The sequence below is a fragment of the Periplaneta americana genome, chromosome 16 (assembly GCF_040183065.1).
Source record: "Periplaneta americana isolate PAMFEO1 chromosome 16, P.americana_PAMFEO1_priV1, whole genome shotgun sequence".
In the NCBI taxonomy this organism is placed as follows: domain Eukaryota; kingdom Metazoa; phylum Arthropoda; class Insecta; order Blattodea; family Blattidae; genus Periplaneta; species Periplaneta americana.
This window is the reverse complement of record NC_091132.1, coordinates 84,272,982-84,294,438: the sequence shown is the minus strand read 5'-3', so window position 1 is coordinate 84,294,438 and position 21,457 is coordinate 84,272,982. Positions and strand designations below refer to the sequence as shown.

At 34.4% G+C, this 21,457-nt stretch overlaps 1 protein-coding gene across 3 annotated transcripts in view; it reads right to left on the bottom strand.

Annotated features, from left to right (window-relative positions):
• The window catches only part of LOC138716546 (facilitated trehalose transporter Tret1-like), a 277,647-nt gene that overhangs the window by 97,210 nt on the left and 158,980 nt on the right, over positions 1 to 21,457 (bottom strand). The window lies entirely within an intron of this gene.

Below are 21,457 nucleotides of genomic sequence, written 5' to 3'. Positions count from 1 at the left end.
ACTCATACATTACTTCACAGCTAGAATATGGAACAAGCCAAAAAAACTTAATACTATTATAAAGTCTTAATTTATAGTCACAGTCTAGATGAAATATATATAGACGAGGTTTACAATATAATCTACTAGTACAACACAAAGTTTTAGTATCAATTTCATGAAGCGTTATTGAATGGTATGAATTCACCTACAGAAGGCGTAAGAAATTGGGTGCTTCTTTAATTTGGCCCTAAATAATCTTATGTTTTGAGTTTCATTTTTATAACGATAGGGAGGCTATTAAAAATTTTACTGCCATATAACGCACTCCTTTTTGATAGCACGATAGACATGCCAATGAAGTATGAAAGTCATTTTTTGACGTGTATTTATGCTATGAACTGTTGAATTAGTTACAAAGTTTTCACAATTACATACGAGGAAGATTATTAATGAAAAAATATACTGACAAGCCATGGGCATTATTCGTTGTTATTCAGTCTGGCCTTGAGTACGTTGCTGTACAGGTGTGTTGTTTCGTGGATGCAAATCAACGTTGTAATGGGGCGCAAAGGAAGAGAGACTACAGTCGAAGAGAGAGGGATAATTATTCGTTTACATAATGAGTGTAAATCGCTAAATGAAATTAGTAAAATAATTGGAAGACCAAGAACTACCCTATTCAGCATATAATTGATAAAGTTGGCGAAAGAAAATCGTTGGAAAATAGCCACAGATCAGGACGTCCTAGAAAATTGGATGTATATACTGAGAGAGAATTAACCATAGTAAAGCAAAATCCTCAAATCACTGCATCAAAATTAGCAGCTAGTGTCAAGAATGACTTGTTCGTAACTATCAAAGAGCTAACGAACTAAATGGGAAAACAGCCCGACGAAAATTCTTTGTAAGCGAACAAAAAGAAAGAAGAGACTACACTTGGTTAAAACACACATCAACACCACCCAAGAATTTTGGAACAAAGTCATTTTTACTGACGAATCTAAATTCAATATTTTTTTCTTCAGATGGAAGAAGAAAAGTCTGGAGGACGAAGAATACAGAGCTACAAAAGCAAAATCTCCAACTCACTGTGAAACATGGTGGCTGTTCTGTATTGGTATGGGGCTGCATGAGTACCTCTGGGATAGGGACCTTGCATTTTATCGATGGCGTCATGGTTCACCAACAGTATATAAACAAACCAAAGACCAATCTTCATACATTTGCAAAGAAAATGGGGATTAGACATGATTTTGTATTTATGCAAGATAATGACCCCAAGCACACCGCTTTCAATACGCGCTTATGGATTCTGTATAACACATCAAAGTAAATGGAAACGCCCCCACAGTCTCCGGACATTAACCCCATTGAGAATTTATGGAAACATCTGAAAAGAAGAATTCGTTCAAGGCAAATTTGCAACAAGTAAGGCCTGAAATACAAACTCCAAACGTAAAGACAAAAAAAAAAACAGCCATAATATGGGAATGTATCAATATTTTTTGTGCGTTGATTTTTGTTGTTAATGTATAAATTATTTTTGCTTGTTATTTTTTGTGTTAAAATAGAGGAAACTGGGTTTATTTGACTTTGTAGAGTACAATTTATAGACGTATATTTTTGTTACTATATATAGTGAATAACTAATTATATTAATTAATTTTATCTGTAATATTGTTCAGTGTATCAATACTTTCTACACTCACTATAAATACCACAAAATAGTAGAGCCCTGTGTCCGGTAGTACCCGACTAAACAACATGACTGAAAATATGAAACCAAGATTATTCTGAACTAATCATTTGAACTACATTAAATCAAGTCAAAAAGCATTAAGTAGACTATAATTAAATGATTTGTATGAGATATGATAAGAACTTACACAATTTCCTTTATTTTAACGAAGTTTTGCTTAACTCGATACAATTCACAACCAACAGATAATAGTTCCAACGGTCACTGTCAATGATTAAAGTCACGCAGGTGTTCACAACAAAGGGTAGCAGCAGTTTATAACTACGGTCGACACAGTTGCTGCCATCTTTTGAAAGTGATTAAAAACACTAGAAACGCTATCGTCCGGTACTGGCCGCCTTCCGGCACTGAACGAACTCTCCCTAAAGCACTGACAACCAACTGGCTGCACGCGGTGTTATGTGCAGGTATTGAGCACGGTGCGGGCTCAGTGCGAGCAGAGGGGGCAGTGGATGCATACAGCATCTTCTCGGTAGTAGTGGCGGCTCGTAGATAGACGCTTGTTTGTCATGGAAAGTAATCGGTTAAAGTGAAGACCTTTGACGCCAACAAACAATTTTAATCCTGAATGAAGCAACATACTTCATGGAATGTAGCAAAGTTCTGTGTAGATTTTTCGAATTATTGGAAGAGATACATTTGTTTCTGGAAATGAGTGGAGAATTTGTCGCAGAGCTGGTAAATACAAATTTATCACAGATATGTTCTGTAGTATTCAAGCTTTAAAAAATATGCTGTCATTATGGTAACGTCAATTGTCCAATGGCGATCCCGGTCTTTTTCTCAGGTTGGCACGTGTGGTCCGGGACTCTGATTTCTTAGAGATGGGCTGTTATGTTGAAAATCTCCAGTTGTTTTCTTATGAATGACTTTGAAGACAGATTTCAAGATTTGAGTCACCTAAAAATGGATTTCGATCTATTTGCTACACCGTTAGCATAAATATTGATGATACTTCCAAAGATGCCGAACTGGAACTAATCAACTTGAAATGTAATATTGAGTTGGCTGATAGTTACAGGAACAGACGTAGGTTGCTGCACTTTTACAGCTAATTTTCTAAGTCAAGATTCCCACGTCTCCATAGGCGTGAGGCATCTTTAATTTCAATGTTTGCTTCGGCCTATGTGTGTGAAGCTTTATTTTCAGCTATGAAACGTAACAAAGGCTATGAAAGAGCCAACCTCAGTGATCATAACTTGAAGTGTGCATTAAGGGTTCAGAGTTGTGTTTCATTATGTTAAAATATAGTTCATATCGTGTAAACCAAAAAATGTCAAAAAGCAAGAGCTGTAACGAGTAAACCTGAAAGTTTAAGATTCTTAATTGAGATATGTACCCATTGCATAATTTATATCACTTTAATTTTAAACCATCTTTCCAGTATTATCGTTGTATTTGTCAATATGGTTTGTTTATATTTTTCAACATGCCCAGTGTATAAAATACAGTATGTAGGAGTTTCATTTGTAAATTGCTGACTTTCACTGACAATGTATTGTTTCGTTCTTATATAACTACACTTAAAAAGATGTTGCAAGTATATGCTACAATTAAATTGTATTTAGTTATATTGGTACAATGTATTTCTATAATGTAGGTTATTTGCATTTAGTTGTTTAGGCTTTAGGCCTAATTTAGTGTTGGCACAAGCGGAATAATGAATAGTGTTTACCAAAGCGCATAATGTATCCTTATTTACTATCCGATCATCTATAGTGCAATGGTAAACTCAACTACACATTACAGAATCAAGTAGGCCGCCACTGCGCTACGTTCCCGCCGACACAGATCCTGCACCGTGAGCACTGTGAGGACAGAAGTAACACGGCATGCTTGCGAGTTGGTTGACGGTGCCCTAAAGGAATTTATATATATTCGTAAGGATTAATGAATGTGTAGTGTACTTTAACTGCTACTATGTGTTATCCATATCCACACAATAGACTACCAATATAAGAAAACACTTCAAATTTCTTTGCTAGTGTTAAAGTTGTATATGCTCCAAGTTTCGATATTTTGAATGTAGAAAAGCCAATAAACACTTATTTCTGTACATAAAATAATAAAGATATTCAAAAATTTGTTCTCTTCCAAGCAGGGAAGAAATGCATAGCCTACACGTGCAAACAATAGCGTTGGATATCTCGTCTGTTGCTTTTACTGCGATCAGTCATTGGGTAACAATACGAAATGTGTTAGCAGCAATGAACTTTTCCTAATCCTCTACCTGTCTGTCACTATGAAGGTTAATAATAAAATTTGGAATCATTAATAACCGAGATTTCTACAAACGCTTTCCGACTTTCTCTAGAATTCCAGATTGAACACTATTTCCGTTGAAATCAATGAATTCCTGGCTTCGAATTATACTAATGTAAGCACCGAAACTGCTAATTAATACCGGTACGAAACTTCAAAATTACTATTTAATAAAATTTCAAATATGTATGGATTTATTACCGTCATAATTACTTATCAATAATCAACCATTTAAACCATTAGATTATGACATAAAATGGTACATAATGACCGACGAATGTTTTCGCCTCAGGTCTCATAGAAGCAAAGACACATAATGAACACTTATGAATTCTGGTTTAAATACAATCATTAAAAAATGTTTGGGAAAGTTAAAATGATAGACAGTGTGAACATATGTAATAGAAATAAATCTAAGTTTGCTACACATTTAATTAATCATAGCCATGAACTTACGAGTATAGGTGACACTCTGCAAATTTTAAAAACATCACAGAGGATTACTATATAGCTACATAAAATATACCAACCAATAAAGGTAAGGATGCCAACAAAGTGTAAAATAATAAATAAATACCAGCTTGAAGTCGTTCAGGCTGATATCCCCAACCCAAAATCAAAATAATACGCATTTACTTTAATGAGCAATTCCCTAATTTAAATAACCCGATTTACAAAATTGTAAAGAAGTAAATTCTTGGTAATCCACTAGGTTTGCCTGGTGCATAGTTTTCTTTAAGGCTAACGTATTCTGTAAAGCTTAGTCGTGTTGTTACAACATTGCGGTCAGGTCAGCATTCTCCTCAACTAAATTTGTGTAAGTATTAAAAATCACGATTTTACGTTCAACATTCACTTTTAACTTTCAATTTAAAATTTACACTTTCCCATATTATATTTACAGGACTTTGGTTTCATACACCGCTCATACAGCAACACGAGCGAGCTATAGACCATAACATGTTCTACTATTTTGTAATTTATGACCACCTGCAATTGAAGATTGTCAAACTATTGTATCTCATTGTACATTTAACCACTGGCACATTGTTTGTTATTTTAATACTTTGTATGGTTTTGTTCATAATTACATATGTTCTCACTGCCTATTATTTTCACCGTTTCTAAATACTTTTAATGATTGTATTTAAAACAGAAATCATAAGTGTTCATTATGTCTCTTTGCTTCTATGAGACCTGAGGATTCCATATTCATGGCGAAAACGTTCGTCAGTTATTATGCATCATTTTATGTCATAATCTAATGGTTTAAATGGTTGATTATTGATAAGTAATTCTGACGGTAATAAATCCATACATATTTGAAATTTTATTAATTATATTTATCGGACCCAACATGCCTTTGAAAAATAATTACTATTTAAAACTTTTTTTTTTTCGAATTTTCGGAAACAGAACATGGCAATCAAGATTAGGAATGATCTGCGTTAGAGGACAAATTGAGTAAACACAGCAGAAACTAGAAGTCATGGTAGGCAAAATCAATAAATACAACAGAATTGCATTCAAAATGTCACAAGAATGAGTATGTAAGCGTTATATGCCTATCTATGAAAGCCACAGGCGTAGGTTAGGCCGTAGCGTGTTTGTCTGCTGATCTGAAACTGCACTTGGGTGTGGCTTCGATTCGTGTTTGACTGATTACTTGGTTGTTTTTCTCGAGGTTTTCCCCCAACAGTAAGGCGAATGTTAGGTAATCCTAAAAAGAATCCTCGATCTCAATTTGCTATCACTAATCTCATCTACGCTAAATAACCTATTAATTGACATGGCATCATTAAATAACCAACTAAAACAGTAACAGGTGCATAACTTTATCATCGTTGAATATCTTTACGTAGAACTATGAGTGGGTGCAATCATCTGTCCACAGGTGCATTGCTTTACTACACTATTATATCTTTATGTAGAATTATGTTTAGAGAAATGAAACGTGCGACAAATTACGGCACTCTACAGATTCATAAAATCATACATGGCAAGAATGGGATAACGAGATGAGACGTATGATATGTGGTGGCTGCATCACAAACCGTTCAAATTTCTTACGAAGACTAGTATGTCAATACAAGGGTTGCCGAGTGCCATACGCGTCTTTGTCGAGAGAAAGCGAATAAAAGGAAAACAAGGGGAACTAAATGAGAAAAAAAGAGGATGACGAGGAGAACAAGGGGATGGCAAGGAGAACTAGGAGAGTATAAGGATAGCAAAGGGCGTCCAAGGAGAACAAGGAAACAAATGAAAACAAGGGGAAGACAAGGAGAACAGAGGGAACACAGGAAAATAGGAAGAATACAAGGAAAACAAGGAGAATAAAGGGAAGACATGAAGATAAAAATAAACAGGGAGAATACAAGCAGAACAAGAGGAATAGAAGGATAACAACAGGAATTGAAAAACAAGGAGACAATAAGGAGAACAAGGGGAATATAATGTGAACAAGCGACAAACAAGGAGGACAAGGAGAATACAAAGGGAACAAAGTGAATACAAGGAGAACAATGGAATAAACAGAACAAAGGGAATTCATGAAGAAGAGTGAAAATACAAGGAGAAGACAAGGAAAACAATAACAAGGGGAAGCAAGGTGAAGAAGAAGAATACAAAGGGAGCAAAGGAAATACAAGGAGAACAAAGGACCATTAAGAGGACAAAGAGAAGACAAGGAGAACAGGGAGAATACGAGAACAAAACGAAAGGAATTTGCATTTTTATGTGACTGTCAATTTCTAATTTACTCCCTCTTCATATCTAGTGAGGGGAAAGACCTACACTGCAGTTCTACGGTATTTCTTTTTTATATTTATATGTGCTATCTGGTAGGATGGAAGAGAAAGCCTTATGGCCTTAATCCTGTCAAAATAAATAAATAAATAAATAAATAAATAAATAAATAAATAAATAAATAAATAAATAAATAAATAAATAAACTGAATAACATAAAAACTCTAAGCGATACTGAACATATTCTTTCATTATTACTTATTCCTATTTAATGCCAATTTTATTATGAACTTTCCATAAAAACAGTGTTAATATTGGTGAAAAATCACATTTTTAAAAAGTGGAGATATGGCCTTTTCCAATTAAATGAAGATAATTAATAATATTATATTGTAAAAATCAGATTTGATCCTCAGAAAATACGTTAAAATTAAAATTAACAATAAAGAAGCAACAGGTGTGGGGAAATGTCTATATTCTTCAGAAAATTACAATCATAATCTTAGAAAACCTCTTCTACTGGATCACTTTTGTCTGTCATAGACATTGACACATTATTGTAGGTAAAGGTAAAGATAGCCCTTCACACGCCATGAAGGCACTTCGGTGACATGTAGGTAGAACCACATGCTTTCTTGACCTCTGCACTAGAATGAGGTGGTGTGGTCGGCACCACGCTCCTATCGCCTTTTACCTGCGGGAAAGACCCGGTACTCAATTTTATAGGATGCTAAGTGAATCTCGGGGCCGTTCTAGAAGTTTGGCAATGAGAAAATCCCGTCGCCACCTGGGATCGAACCCAGGACTTTCCACTCCGTAGCCAGTTGCTCTACCAACTAAGCTACCCACAGATTACTGTAAAGTCCTTATGTTTATGATTTTAAATTTTGATGTAGAAGAACGGATCAAGTCGCAGTATTCTTCAGGTATATAGATCTGGTCTCCTAGTAAATATCTTTGCAACACCAATGTTCCAATCGCAGAACAAACATGAATGTCGCCTCACTGGAAAACAATGATGAATCTTATTACATTTACGAAATCGATTTACTGTGTGGTTATAGTTTTGACTACAGCAACCATCAGAAAATAAGTGTATTTCTTTTATAGTTGGAGCTTTACATTGTTGTCCAGTTTTTCTTCAGTTAACAGCATTTCTAGCATAATTTATGCAACTTTCACCTTCAACTTTAGCTCTTTTATAACTGAAATCTTATACAGATCAGACGCCTCTCTTTCTTTTATTACCTGAAAAATTAATCTCACTCTCTTCTGAAACACTCACGTTGAATCTCTGAGAGCACATCAATACGACAAACAACCAAAAATATTGGAATTAAACATTGCATTCTGGGAAAATGCAACACACGTACAGTATAGTCTCGTTAATCCGAACTGCGCTAATCCGAAAATCTGGTTAATCCGAACAAAATTATTTAAGGAAAAAAAAACTAAATTTATTCTAATAGCACAAAGTACCTAGCGAAAAGAAAAAATGTACAAATTCACTCTTTTTTTTTTACTTAAAAATGATGAAAATAGCACATTCAAGGGTACTTACAACAATTAGTGTTTTCTGTACATAATTTACACATCTGTCATGCTCATAATGTCAGTAATTTTCTGTTGTTGTAATGAAGTGAACCTGTTGATTGTGGATCTAAAAATAGCAACAGGATACTCCCACCACAGTCTCTCAGCGCTCGTGAATAGCACGCATTGCATTACAGGAAATATTTCGGTTAATCCGAAAATCTTGTAATCCGAATAGGTCTTGGTCCCAATTAGTTCGGATTAACGAGATTCTACTGTATTTGGAAAGGCCATATATCCGGAAATAAGGCTCTTTCGAACTAAACAAAGAAATTTATATTCCATTCTGCGACATATACTGTAGAAAACTTTGAGAAATGACTCTTTCACAACAAATGAGCAGCTTTGTTCGAAGAACTATTTATGCAATAAAGTGACTTAAAAAAATTTGATACCTGGCCTTTTCCAAATAACCGATTCATTTGTTTTTCGCGAATATCGTCGTTGCTCTTGCAATATTTTAAAATATAACCTGAGCCTTCTATTTTTTTTTATCTGTTTTACAAATAGTGCACAGTTCCACTCTCCTTTAAAAACAAATCTTATAATAACATTTTAAACAAGTTGAGTGACTTCGTAAATTAAAACATTAAACAGCATGGCTGAAAGCGGATATCACTTCTTATTCTACTCTTATGAGCAACAGACTCTGCACAATTGGTTCGAACACCTGGAAGTAATGTTACCAAATGTCTTCAACCTTATTTTCAGTTTATTGTTTCGTTCTATAAACGCCATTAAAGGCATTTCCTATTGCTACAGGTACTCACCTTAATATTCGGCCAGACTTTAAATTCATTATTTTCGAACTTGAGTCACGTAGTAAGTGTAGAAAACTTAAAAAAGTTTAATTAATAAGTTCAAGGAAACGATAGAAGAATATTGAGCAAACACTTATTGATTCAGAATTAATGTATACCATATAATTTGTAGTTTTGAATATAAAAAGCAACAAATTGTATCCACTTTAATATTCGGTCAGTGTGATACGGTCCCCTTTCCACTGTGTTTACTATGTCGTCTGCAAGCACTGCACAGTGAAGGGTGGGAGTGGTATGTTTCAGTTGTCTTCTTACTGTTAACACTTGCAGACCTGTAGTCCGATTTTGCAAGATCATTGTAATAATGGGCCGCAAAGGCAAGAATATTAGTTTTGAAAAACGACAGCTTATTTTCCACCATGCGAAGGGACGTACACATAGAGAGATCGCCGAAATGTTGAATATGAGAAGGAGTATAGTCGGGGACATAATTAGAAGATATGAGAATGAAGACAGGATTGAATATGTGCCGCAGAGAGGGCAATCAAGGAAGTTAACAGACAGAGATGTACGTTCGATCATCAGGAAAGTTAATAAGAACCCTCGAATAAGTGATCCACAACTAGCAAAAGACCTAGCAAAAGAACCTTCAAAGACTGTGCACCATAAAACAATTAGAAAAATGTTATGGAAGAGAGGTTACCATGGAAGAATGACTAGGAAAAAACCTCTGGTATCTGAAGTTAACACAAAGAAAAGACTTGAGTTGGAAACAATAATATTGACAAGGATAAAGCATGGTGGAATGACGTTATTTTCGGAGACGAAAGTCCATTTAGCGTTTTTAGTCATGCTGGTCGGGTGATGGTGTGGCGTAAGGTGAAAGAAGACATGAAAATCGACAACTTGCAACCAACTGTGAAGCATGGTGGTGGAAAGGTTATGGTTTGAGGCTGCATGTCAGTTGCTGGAGTAGGGGAGCTCGTCTTCATTGACGCTAACATGAACAAGGAATAGTATCTCCAAATTCTGAAAGAAAATTTATACAAGAGTGCTGAAAAGTTGGGAATACATAATACATTCAAATTTTACCAAGACAACGACCCCAAACATAAGTCGCATATTGTGCGCAATTGGTTACTGTATAACTGTCCAAAAGTTATCAATATGTTTCCCCAATCTCCCGATAGCAACTCCATTGAAAATCTATGGAATGAACTGAACAGGAGACTGAGAAAAGTGCCAGTTTCTTAAAAAGAAGAGTTAAAAAGACGACTGGAAGAGGAATGAAGTCGTATTGATGGAACATATACAAGCAGGATCGTTTCCAATATGCCCAGGCGATTGCAGCATGTTATCCAGCAGAACGGGTACCATAAAAATGATTAATTTTCTGTTGCTATTGTTATGAAGAAGTATATTTTTGAGTTCCTAACTTTTGACCGAATGTTAAATCGACTATGATATTTTTGTTTATGTTGAAAACAGAATAAATGGTTTGATTTTTGTAATGTCAGAGTCAATTTGGAAAAATATATTATATTGTTTACTTTATATGAAGTACAAATATTTTTATTTTATACGCATTAATGTATTTATTTCGCTTCAAATAGTTTATTAAAGTTTTTAAATATTGAATATAAAGCCTGACCGAATATTAAGTTGAGCACCTGTACAAGCATTTATTTATCTCTTCTTACGGACGGACGGACGGATAGGCAGGCAGGCAGGCAGGCAGACAGACAGACAGACAGACAGACAGACAGACAGACAGACAGACAGACAGACAGACAGATAGATAGATAGATTTAATGTCATTCAGCAAATATACAGCCCATAGATAACGTCAAAATACAAATATATAATACATGACCTACAATAATATGGATAGATATTTAAATAAAATCAAAATAAATATACAATTACCAGACAATTACAAAGACAGATTAAAGGTGTTAAAACAAATGGTAAAAGATCAGGTTAAAATGTACAAATGTGTCATTTACATGAGGTTAAAACAATATCTAAAACGTAATATTACTAAACTCATTGACACTGTAGAGTGGATTTGCCATCAATGCCTTTCTCACTAACCAGTAAAATATGACTTATTTCTTATATTCATGGGTAAAGAATTATAAAGTTTATATGATTATGGAAATAAAACTATTGCTTGTAGTACTATATTTGTACTTAGTTAAATATATATTAAGTCTGGAACGGGTTGAATAATTTACAACCCAATTCACAACCCAAAGGTTACAATAAATGAAAGAGTCCCTACACATTTGTTTTCCTCGCAAAGGTTTTGTTACCTTCACAGACACTGGATTTCACAATACACACAAGGGAAAAGCACACAGTTTTACTCGTTTCTTCTAAAAATGCAGGTAATTAAATAACTGCATGAGAATTGGAATGGCTGGCCTTCTAAACAAAGCATCTGTAAACGAGGCCGGTTTTCGTAATCAAGGTGCCTCTGAAGCTAATTGTACGTCAGTGAAAGAGTGTGTGTCTACTTTTGCAACAGGAACTTTACAGAGAATGAAACAGACATTAACATTGCATTTCCCACCTTTGTATAGATGATACATCTGAGGTCGCTTTTGTTTTCCTTTCAAGGTCACGTTACTTGTGATTTATCTCAGTAAAAATATTACACGAATAAGACATGGTTCCGGTATATCTTCAGCGTTGCGAAATGTTACATGTAATTTACGCAATGACCATCAAGCTGTTGTTGGTGGGAAATGGATTTTACTCATCAGTCTACATCAAACGTAAGTAGACTTATATTCCTTAAGTATTATCATTAATATCATAATAAAAATGAGCATCATAATCATCGTCATCATTATTATTGTAATTGTAAATTCATTCAAGGTTCTGGGCCCCATAATCGTTCCAAGAGTCATCTCTTAAAACTGGTCTGAACACATCGCCTCGCTTTTCCGGTCCCGTTGTGTGTTTTTAGTAGGTTATTTTACGACGCTTTATCAATATCTGAGGTTATTTAGCGTCCGAATGAGTTGAAGGGGATAATGCCCGGTGAAATGAGTCCGGGGTCCAGCACCAAAAGTTATACACCATTTGCTCATGTTTGAGTTCAAAAACTTCAATCAGGTAACTTGCCCCAACCGGCAATCGAACCCGGACCACCTGGTTTCGCAGCCAGATGCGCTAACCGTTACTCCACGGGTGTGGACCCCGTTGTGTCATCAATACTTCATAATTTAGAGTTTTCGTGGCACTCTTGAATCATTCATTTGTAATGCATATTTCTTTAATTGGAATCTGTATCTGAACATATGGTTTTCATGTTAGGAATTTGTTCCCGATAACGTTATTACCGATATTACAGTATGCGTCCTTCTGGAATTATCTAGCGGTGTAAAATATTTTATTTATTGGACTTTCATGCAATTAATAATGTATTATTGTATTTAATTAGAATTAGAATTCTATTCAATTAGAATTAGAGTCTGACTGGGCGGAAGGGATGGCCTACTGATCTTAGCTCTGCCAGATTAAATACATAAATAATAATAATAATTATTATTATTAATATTAGCCTATTATTATTATTATTATTATTATTATTATTATTATTATTATTATTATTATTATTATTCATTCTTCTCTTATCTTTCTTTTGTATTGTAGAACTCAAGTTTCAGAACCAAAATAATGTTAGTTTGGATATTGTTCGTTATTATTATCATACATATACAGAGTGATTCACAAGGATTTACCGTCATTTACGGGGATTATTTCCGAACAATTTCTGAGCAAAAAAGTCATAGAAACATTTGTCCTAATCTCAATATTTTCAGAGCTACACTAATTTGAAGTTGTTTGTAAAATACCATTATTCTTCAGTTTTAATTGTAAAACAAAATACAGATCAAGAATGAACTATTCAGGAGTATCATTTCTTTAATTAGCGAATATTCTGAAGCTAAAAATGTGTTGTGAATTCCATACTTACTTCCTACAGAATTTTTTTTCAGATTTTTAACTATAAAATTACATTTTTACGCATTTATCACAATTGTTACAATTCACGCCACTCTTGTAAATTCTTCAAGACTGTACATTAGGATGAATAATTAAACTGTAAAGAATCAAGTTCCTAAAGTCGTATGATTTATAACAATTTTTGTGATAAGTGCGTAAAGAATTATGTAATTTTTAGTTAAAAATTGAAAAACAAAATCTGTACAAACGATTAACAACACATTTTTAGCTTCAGAACTCTAGCCAATTAAAAAATTATACTTCTGAATAGTTCATTCTCTATTTGTAATATTCTTTTACCCTTAAAACTAAAGAAAAAAGATATTTTACAAACAACTTCAAATTAGTGTAACTCTAAAAATACTGAAATTAGGACACATGTTTACTATATGACATTTTTTGCTCAGAATGTGTTCGGAAATAAGCTCCGTAAGTGATGGCCTCGTGAATCAAACTGTATTTCTGATAGAACATTGTAATTTTTACATTTCAAGGAAGATACATCAAGTGGTAGCGTATGTGGCTGAAAATTGGGCAGATCTGGGTTCTATTCCCGGGAGAGATATGGAAATTAAATATAGCAATCAAAATCAATATTAATATCAACCAAAATCATTGTTAATGTTAACATAAAACAATAGCAATATCGATCAATGCCATATAACATTATCTAATCTATATCTAATGTCTAATATTTTGTTCATAATCTTACGATCTTACGGAACGGATTAAAAGTCTCGATCCTTAACAGTTGTTATTGTTGTTTAAGATGACGTTGGTGGTAAAGTATGAAATGAAAATAAAACCATTCCAAACAAGCTAATGGTAAGCATATCACAGAAAAAATTAATATAAAATTGATAGGAAATATCTTTGTAGATCTGGTCACAATAAAATAATGAAAATAACTGTAAAAGATTTAAAATCAAGACAATTTCCAGGAAAAGATGGAATTAATAATGTATTATTCAAACATGCACCTTGAAGTTTTTTACATATTTGAAAATTCTTATAATTAATTATAGCTGCTGGATGTGTGGACACATACCACAAGAAATGAGGATAGCAATTGTTAAACGAAGAAACGAAAAAGGAGATCTAAACAATCAGTCAACTGCACAGATATCAGTTCATTAAATGCTGGATAAAAATTTTATTCAAATGTAATTTCTAAGAGATCAACGGTAATTTCAGAAGTTTTACTTTAAGAAGAACAATACTGATTAAGAAAAGGCAAATAGGATATTTGTAATCTTCCAAGTTATTGAAAAATATTACCACATGTATAATATTTATGGATTTTAAAAAGACCTTTGATTATATATATAGAGAAAGATAATAGATTATTTTGAAAAAAAGAAAAAGAAATTCTAGCACACCTAGTTGCGATAAATAAAAATATGTGTAAGGAAAACACAACAAAAATTAATGCAGATAATGGCATATCTGAAGAATCTAAGAAGTACATTTCCCGAGGAATCAGACAAAGACCTCCGTTATCTTCTACAGTGTTTAATCCATTCTTAGATAAAATAGTTGCAATTTGGTTGGAGAAATTAAAGCAAACAAATATTTTAAAGGGTACCGTATTAATTAATACATCGTCATTTGTAGATGATCAGCTCATTATCTCAAACTCACAAGACAATTTACAAATAGCAATTTGTAGACTATTATATAATATTTCTAAGGAGTACATTAATTGAAATTTCCACAAAAAGACAAACATATTATTTGTCTTTGTTGGCACAGATCATATTCGACCAAAATTTGTTATAAGTAATAAAACATTAGAACAAGTCTATCACTTGACCTATGTAGGCTGTAATATTTCATATTTACCTTCGAATAATATAGAATCTAAAAAGCTTACATATTATGAAATACTGACTAAACATTATACATAATTAAGTGATTTACAATTCATATCCTAATTCTACTTTATGATAGGTCTAAATGACAATTTATACAAATACACAGACTAACCTATAAAAATCGGCTAACGCTCACACACCAATTCCATGTAAAAGTAGGTAATTCTTAATTTATAATTTAAATTGATTAACCGTTCGGCAATCCCTGACATAACGAGATAAGCGGTAAAGAGTTCCATAGGCGACAACTGACAAACTGAAAGAGGGTGAACAGAAAGAGGTACGGTGACGAGGAATGAATAATAAGGCCTGATGTAGATTCCGTAACGTTGTAAGATATTCAAAGCAATTTGTTTGAGTCTATTCGACCTTTAAAATCTTACATGATCTGAGTTCAGACCGGCGAGAGCCGATTTCTATATATAATTAATTTTATATCTCAGTACTAGAGGACCATATATTTGAAATAATTTTTGTTTTATGATTATTACTAATTTACTATTTTGGCTCTCAGATATTTTGGAGTAGATGTGAGTAGTATTCTAAACAGAACAGATAAAGAATGTGTTGTTCTACGCTCCTTTAGTACTTCAAAAGATGGCAGATTTACGATTATTGCAGATGAAGCAGACACACACATTATGAACATGTTGTAGTCTTTCAATTAAATTGACAGTTATATTTGTCAAGCGAAAATCGCAGTAATCAAAATGGGGCATCACTATTATAGGGTATATTAGGCAAAATATATTAGACTACGATAAGATATGATTTGATATGGTACGGTATTGTACAGTATGGTAGTCCATGTCTTCATAACTGATAAGTTAATTGAGTCTGTGAGATTATGTCAACGAATTAATGGTAATAGTTGAGTGGCAAATAAGACAGAAATATCCAAAGAAAATCTGCCAAAAACGTTTTTCTACCATAGTACTTACCAAAGATCTAATTCCAGTCCCTTCGGTAAGAAATCTTTCAGCTGATTAATTTGATATTAGTAGACCACATTAACACAGTGCAGATTCAGACTGACTAACGAATATTCTTGAATCCAGTGAATAGGAATCTTTTGTATATACAGCACGAAACAATTGCCTTCTGGGTAGGGAATGAGTAATGATAACAGATTATGACATGTAAACATGCATTGTTCGCATATCTTTGCTGCAAACGTGAACGCCACGTAATATCTGTAACAGAAAATGCAGCTGTCCGTATAACCATAAACAACAGGATCTGACATCATAACTGTTTTTAGCTTTTATAATTTAGACCTACTGTATATTTATCGATTTCATAACGTTCCAGGTCTTTCGAAAGCCATCTCCTCTACAAAATGATTGTCCATAGATCTTTTGACTTGTAAGGTTTCTTTGCCTCTTCACTTTCTCCAGATCTTTAGATATCTTCTTCGTTTCCTTCTCTCTTATGGTATCCACATTAAAATTAGTTTCAGTAGTTAGCTCTTATCCACGTTTTCTACATGCCAAGTGATTTATTTATTCATTCATTCATAGTGTTCTGTCGATCGGCAGGTCTTTCACTGCAAATCCAGCTTTCTCCAATCTTTCCTATTTTCTGTCTTTCTCTTACAAGCAAATATTCTGATGTGAGCAGATAAAGAAAGTTAATTTTTTTTTCTTCCACCATGTTAATAATGCCAAAAGAAGTGTGCTTATATAAAAATTTTGGCCACTCGACGGCAATTAAGAGAGTCATAAAAATAAGTTCGCCAGGGGCCGTTAACAGAAAGAAAACACAATTTTATTAGAAAAATTTATTGGAACAGACACAGCAATTGTTGAGCTATTTTTCAACATATTCCTCACCGGAATTGAAACATTTGTCGTATCATAGGATAGACAGAGAGGTGCAGACGACTGTCAAACGCTGGTTCTGATCCCAGCCGGCTGACTTCTACGACACAAAGATACAAAAATTGATTCCATGATATGATAAATGTCTCAGTTCCAGTGGGGAATATGTTGAAAAATAGCGGACAAATTGCTGTATCTGTTTCAATAAATCTTTCCATGCAATTGTGCTCTTTTCTGTAAACGGTCTCACGGAAAACTACTTTTTGGACGGCCTCGTAATTGCGATCGAGTGGCCAAAATTTTCTATAAGCACTTCTTTTGACATTATTAACATGGTGGAAGAACAAATTTAATTTTTTTTATCTGCCTCCATCAGAATGTTTGCTTGTTAGTCTCCGCATATGATCCACATATCTCAATCTTGTCAATTATTTTATGTCTTCTTCTGCCCCTAACTTTTCCCCCGTTCACCATTTCTTCCTGTGCATTCTTCAGTAGGCAGTTTCATCTCAGCCAGTGATCCAACCAATTCCCTTTTCTTTTTCTGATCAGTTCCAGCATCATTCTTTCTTCACCCATACTTTCCAGCACAACTTTGTTTCTTATTCTGTCTGTCCAATTCACACGTTCCATTTTTCTCCATATTCACATTTCAAATGTTTCTAGTCGCTTTACTTCACTTCGTCGTAATGCCCATGTTTCTGCCCCATACAATGCCGCACTCCATACAAAGAACATCACCGGTCTCTTCCTTAGTTCTTTATCCAGAGGTCCCATTGACATTTAATAACCGTATATGTGAAAGGCATGATTTTTTAAATTTCTCCATTTGAGGATTTCTCACGCCCCGTCTCCTGAAGTCCATCTCGACAGCCTACTTTTTTTTTCTTATTCCATTCGATTTTCATATTTTCATGAAAATACACCTTTTCAGAATTTCTGATACGGTTTTGAGCGTACCATCTGTCTATCTGTTTACAACAATTTATTCTAAATAATTGCACAGCATTTGTTCATATTCGGTATCCACAAATCAGTTTATGCAATAATGTTACACAAGATTGTAATAATTAAAAAATATAATTGATATTTTTAATGACAAATTGTCAGGGGATTCATAGGATCCCTGTAACTACGTGAAACGTTTATGCTATAGGTTAGGTATTATTGTGATATTTAGATTTTTAAGGAATTAGTTCTCATTTATGAGGATTGTGAATATGATTGAGAATGAAGTGAATTTAATGCAATTTGTGTGTTTTATTACTGATTATTATTCCTTTATTTTTTAATATAGGGCCTATAAGATAACCTGTACAAGTATTTTCAACGGGATTACTATGTTTCTTCTGAATTAGTTTGTTGGAGAGCCATTAGTAAAATCCATGGGAGAGGTATAAGTAGGAGGAAGAAGTATAAAGTGCATAAGATTTGCTGATGATGTAGTGTTGTGAGCAGAAGAGGAGGAGATACTAAGGGATATGCTACTGAAGCTAAATTACAGCTGTGAGCAATATGGGATGAAGATAAATGCAAACAAGACAAAGACTATGGTTATAGGAAGAAAAATAAAGAAGGTAAACTTGCGAATTCTAAATGAGGCAGTAGAGCAAGTGAACAGCTTCAGATACTACTAAAAACAGTAACATGAGCTGCAGCCAGGAAGTCAAAAGGAAGACAGCAATGGCAAAGGAAGCTTTTAGTAGAAAAAGGAGCATCTTCTGCGGACCTCTGGAAAAAGAACTAAGGACGACACTAGTGAAGTGCTTTGTGTGGAGTGTGGCATTGTATGGGGGCAGAAACATGGACATTACGACGAAATGAAAAGAAACAAATAGAATCATTTGAAATGTGGATATGGAGAAGAATGGAGCATGTGAAGTGGACAGACAGAATAAGAAATGAAGTTGCGTTGGAAGGAGTGGGTGAAGAAAGAATGATGCTGAAACTGATCATAAAGAGAAAAAGGAATTGCTTGGGTCACTGATTGAGAAGAAACTGCCTACTGAAGGATGAACTGGACGGAATAGTGAACGGGAGAAGAGTTCGGGGGCAGAAGAAGATATCAGATATAGACGACATTAACATATGGGGATCATATGCGGAGACTAAGAAGAAGGCAAAAAAAGGAAAGATTGGAGAATGCTGGGTTTGCAGTGAAAGACCTGTCCATGGGCAGAACACTTATGTATGTATACGAAGAAGTTATTCACAAATTCGCTGTGAACATGGGAAAGAAAGTCTGGGTTTCTGTAGTTGAAGTTATTGATGTCATAGATATCATAGATGTCACATCCATAACGTTATTATTGGAACAATGTGAATGCAGAATGACTCTTCTATAAATATGTGTCCATGGTGCACTGCGTTTTCTGCGGGTAAAAGAAACTAACCCCAGCGTGCTCTGTGCTGACGACCCCTGGCTCTAAGGAATCATGCCTAGATTCGTTTTACGGAATGCATGCTGCTTAGAGTTCTCGAGGGAGAGGAATTTTCTCATGAAATTTCGGTTAGTGTATGGGACCAGTGACCATCCAGCGTAGTGATGAATTTTTAGAGCTATGATATATAGTAAAATCTGGTTTCGAAAACTAGCTATAACGGCTGGGGGGATCATCGTGCTGGCGACACGATGCCTCCGTACTGATTGGATCATCATTCACCTCTGCTCATGTGGACATGAGGTCAACAGTCGATATGGTCGGCCTAGGTCCTTCATGGGCTGTTCATGCCACGGATTGGATTAGGTTATTTGAAGGCAGTATACAGTATACCTACAGTAGGTATCTGAATTTATCTGGAAAGACGGAGGAAAAACGTCAGAATTCTCGGAATTAAATCGGAACACCTTTTAAACACGAAGCCAGAAGTTATTGTGAAAAAGCCCGCTTGGTTAAGTTGCTTCCGTATTCTAAACGCATCTCTGTGGAACAAAGACACAGTTCTTTGACGTAAAGCAATAGAATGTAAGGGAAATCCCAAGATCGAAAGAGCGACGAAACCTGTGGTTAATTACGAATGTTTTGGTGATCACAGTGTTGAGAGGTTTTGTTTGTCCATTTTACCAATTTATATGCAATTATTTGCACGAATTCTCCTAGGTGCCAACGATACTTCGAATTTTTTCTTAAAAATCACTTCACGTTTTTATTCTGCAACTCACAAAATGTCCACATAAAAGTTTAGAAAATGTTTATCAGTGGCAATATATAACGTTGTTATGAAAGAGCTTTGTCAAATATTTATAATCCTTAGCACCCTAACATAGTAAACGCGACTTCTAACGAAAAAAAGTCGGAATAAAACCTTTTGCTTCGTATACCTTACCGCCAACATGGTCTCTAGACTATTCTCTGTCAAGATTGCTGTGTATTGGCAAAAAAATTACCACTGCTATATACAACTCTGCCAATTGGAAATCATTCCTAACTTCACATGCTCCTTTGCTATAGTAGAATTTATATCGTCAAGTGCACTTGGCTGGAAAGCATTTCGCTAAAATATCTGATATCAATTTTTCACTCATAGTCGCTATCGCCCCAGGAATAAATGATCCTCTCCCCTCCGGTTTAAATACATTGGTTGCCACTCCATTGCAATTGATCGTGTTTAGTCTGTGTCATTCATCTAATAATCTTGTAGCAATCGAAGGAAATAATATTGACAACACTGCAATGTGCTATCTGGCATAGAGTCAGCTCAATTTTATTAGGTCAGATCAGTTTGAAATTAGAAGTCTTTTTGTTTCCGATCACGGAAAGAAACTGTATTCGAAGAAATTATAAATTCCACTATAAAGTGTTGTCGTTATCTATTCCCTACTCTCAAAGATGAGCAAAAGAATGCTCGCATGAGCCAAGACCGACGCCTTCTGCTCTACACTATTATACTATATTTCAGTTCGCCTTGCATGCAGCATGATTTAACAGCAATAGTTAATCTACATTGCTTCGGGGGTCACATACATACATACATACATACATACATACATACATACATACATACATACATACATACATACATACATACATACATACATACATACATACATACATACATACATACATACATACATACATACATACATACATACATACATACATACATACATACATATCGGCACATGCACGCACGCACGCACCGACGCACTCACGCGCCACGCCCGCTCACCCCACCCCTTCATTTTGTATAGATCATTAGAAACATATTATAAAAACAAACGACAACAAACAAATCAGGAATCGTCCATAAAAATGAAAACATCTAGAGATCATCCCACAAAGATAAATACCTGGGATTGAAATAAAAATAAAAATAAAAGGTCATTCACAAAAATAAAAATATAGGTCATGCATTAAAATAAAAATATGAAATCCTGCATACAAATAATTAGGCAGAACTACCAAAGTTGGTTTAAGATAAAAAGTGTAGCATCAATATTAAAACATAAAAACAAAACAATTCAAGCCTATAAATAAGAATTCTGCGTTGTACTGAAGAGTATAATGAATCAATCTCTAAATACAAGAAATCCTGAGAAACCTTTACACTGTGATATTAAATTATGTATGACTTATCCTGTAGAAATCACAAAACAAAATGCAGGAAGTATGAAAATTTTCTAGGACTATCCATTAATGTAAC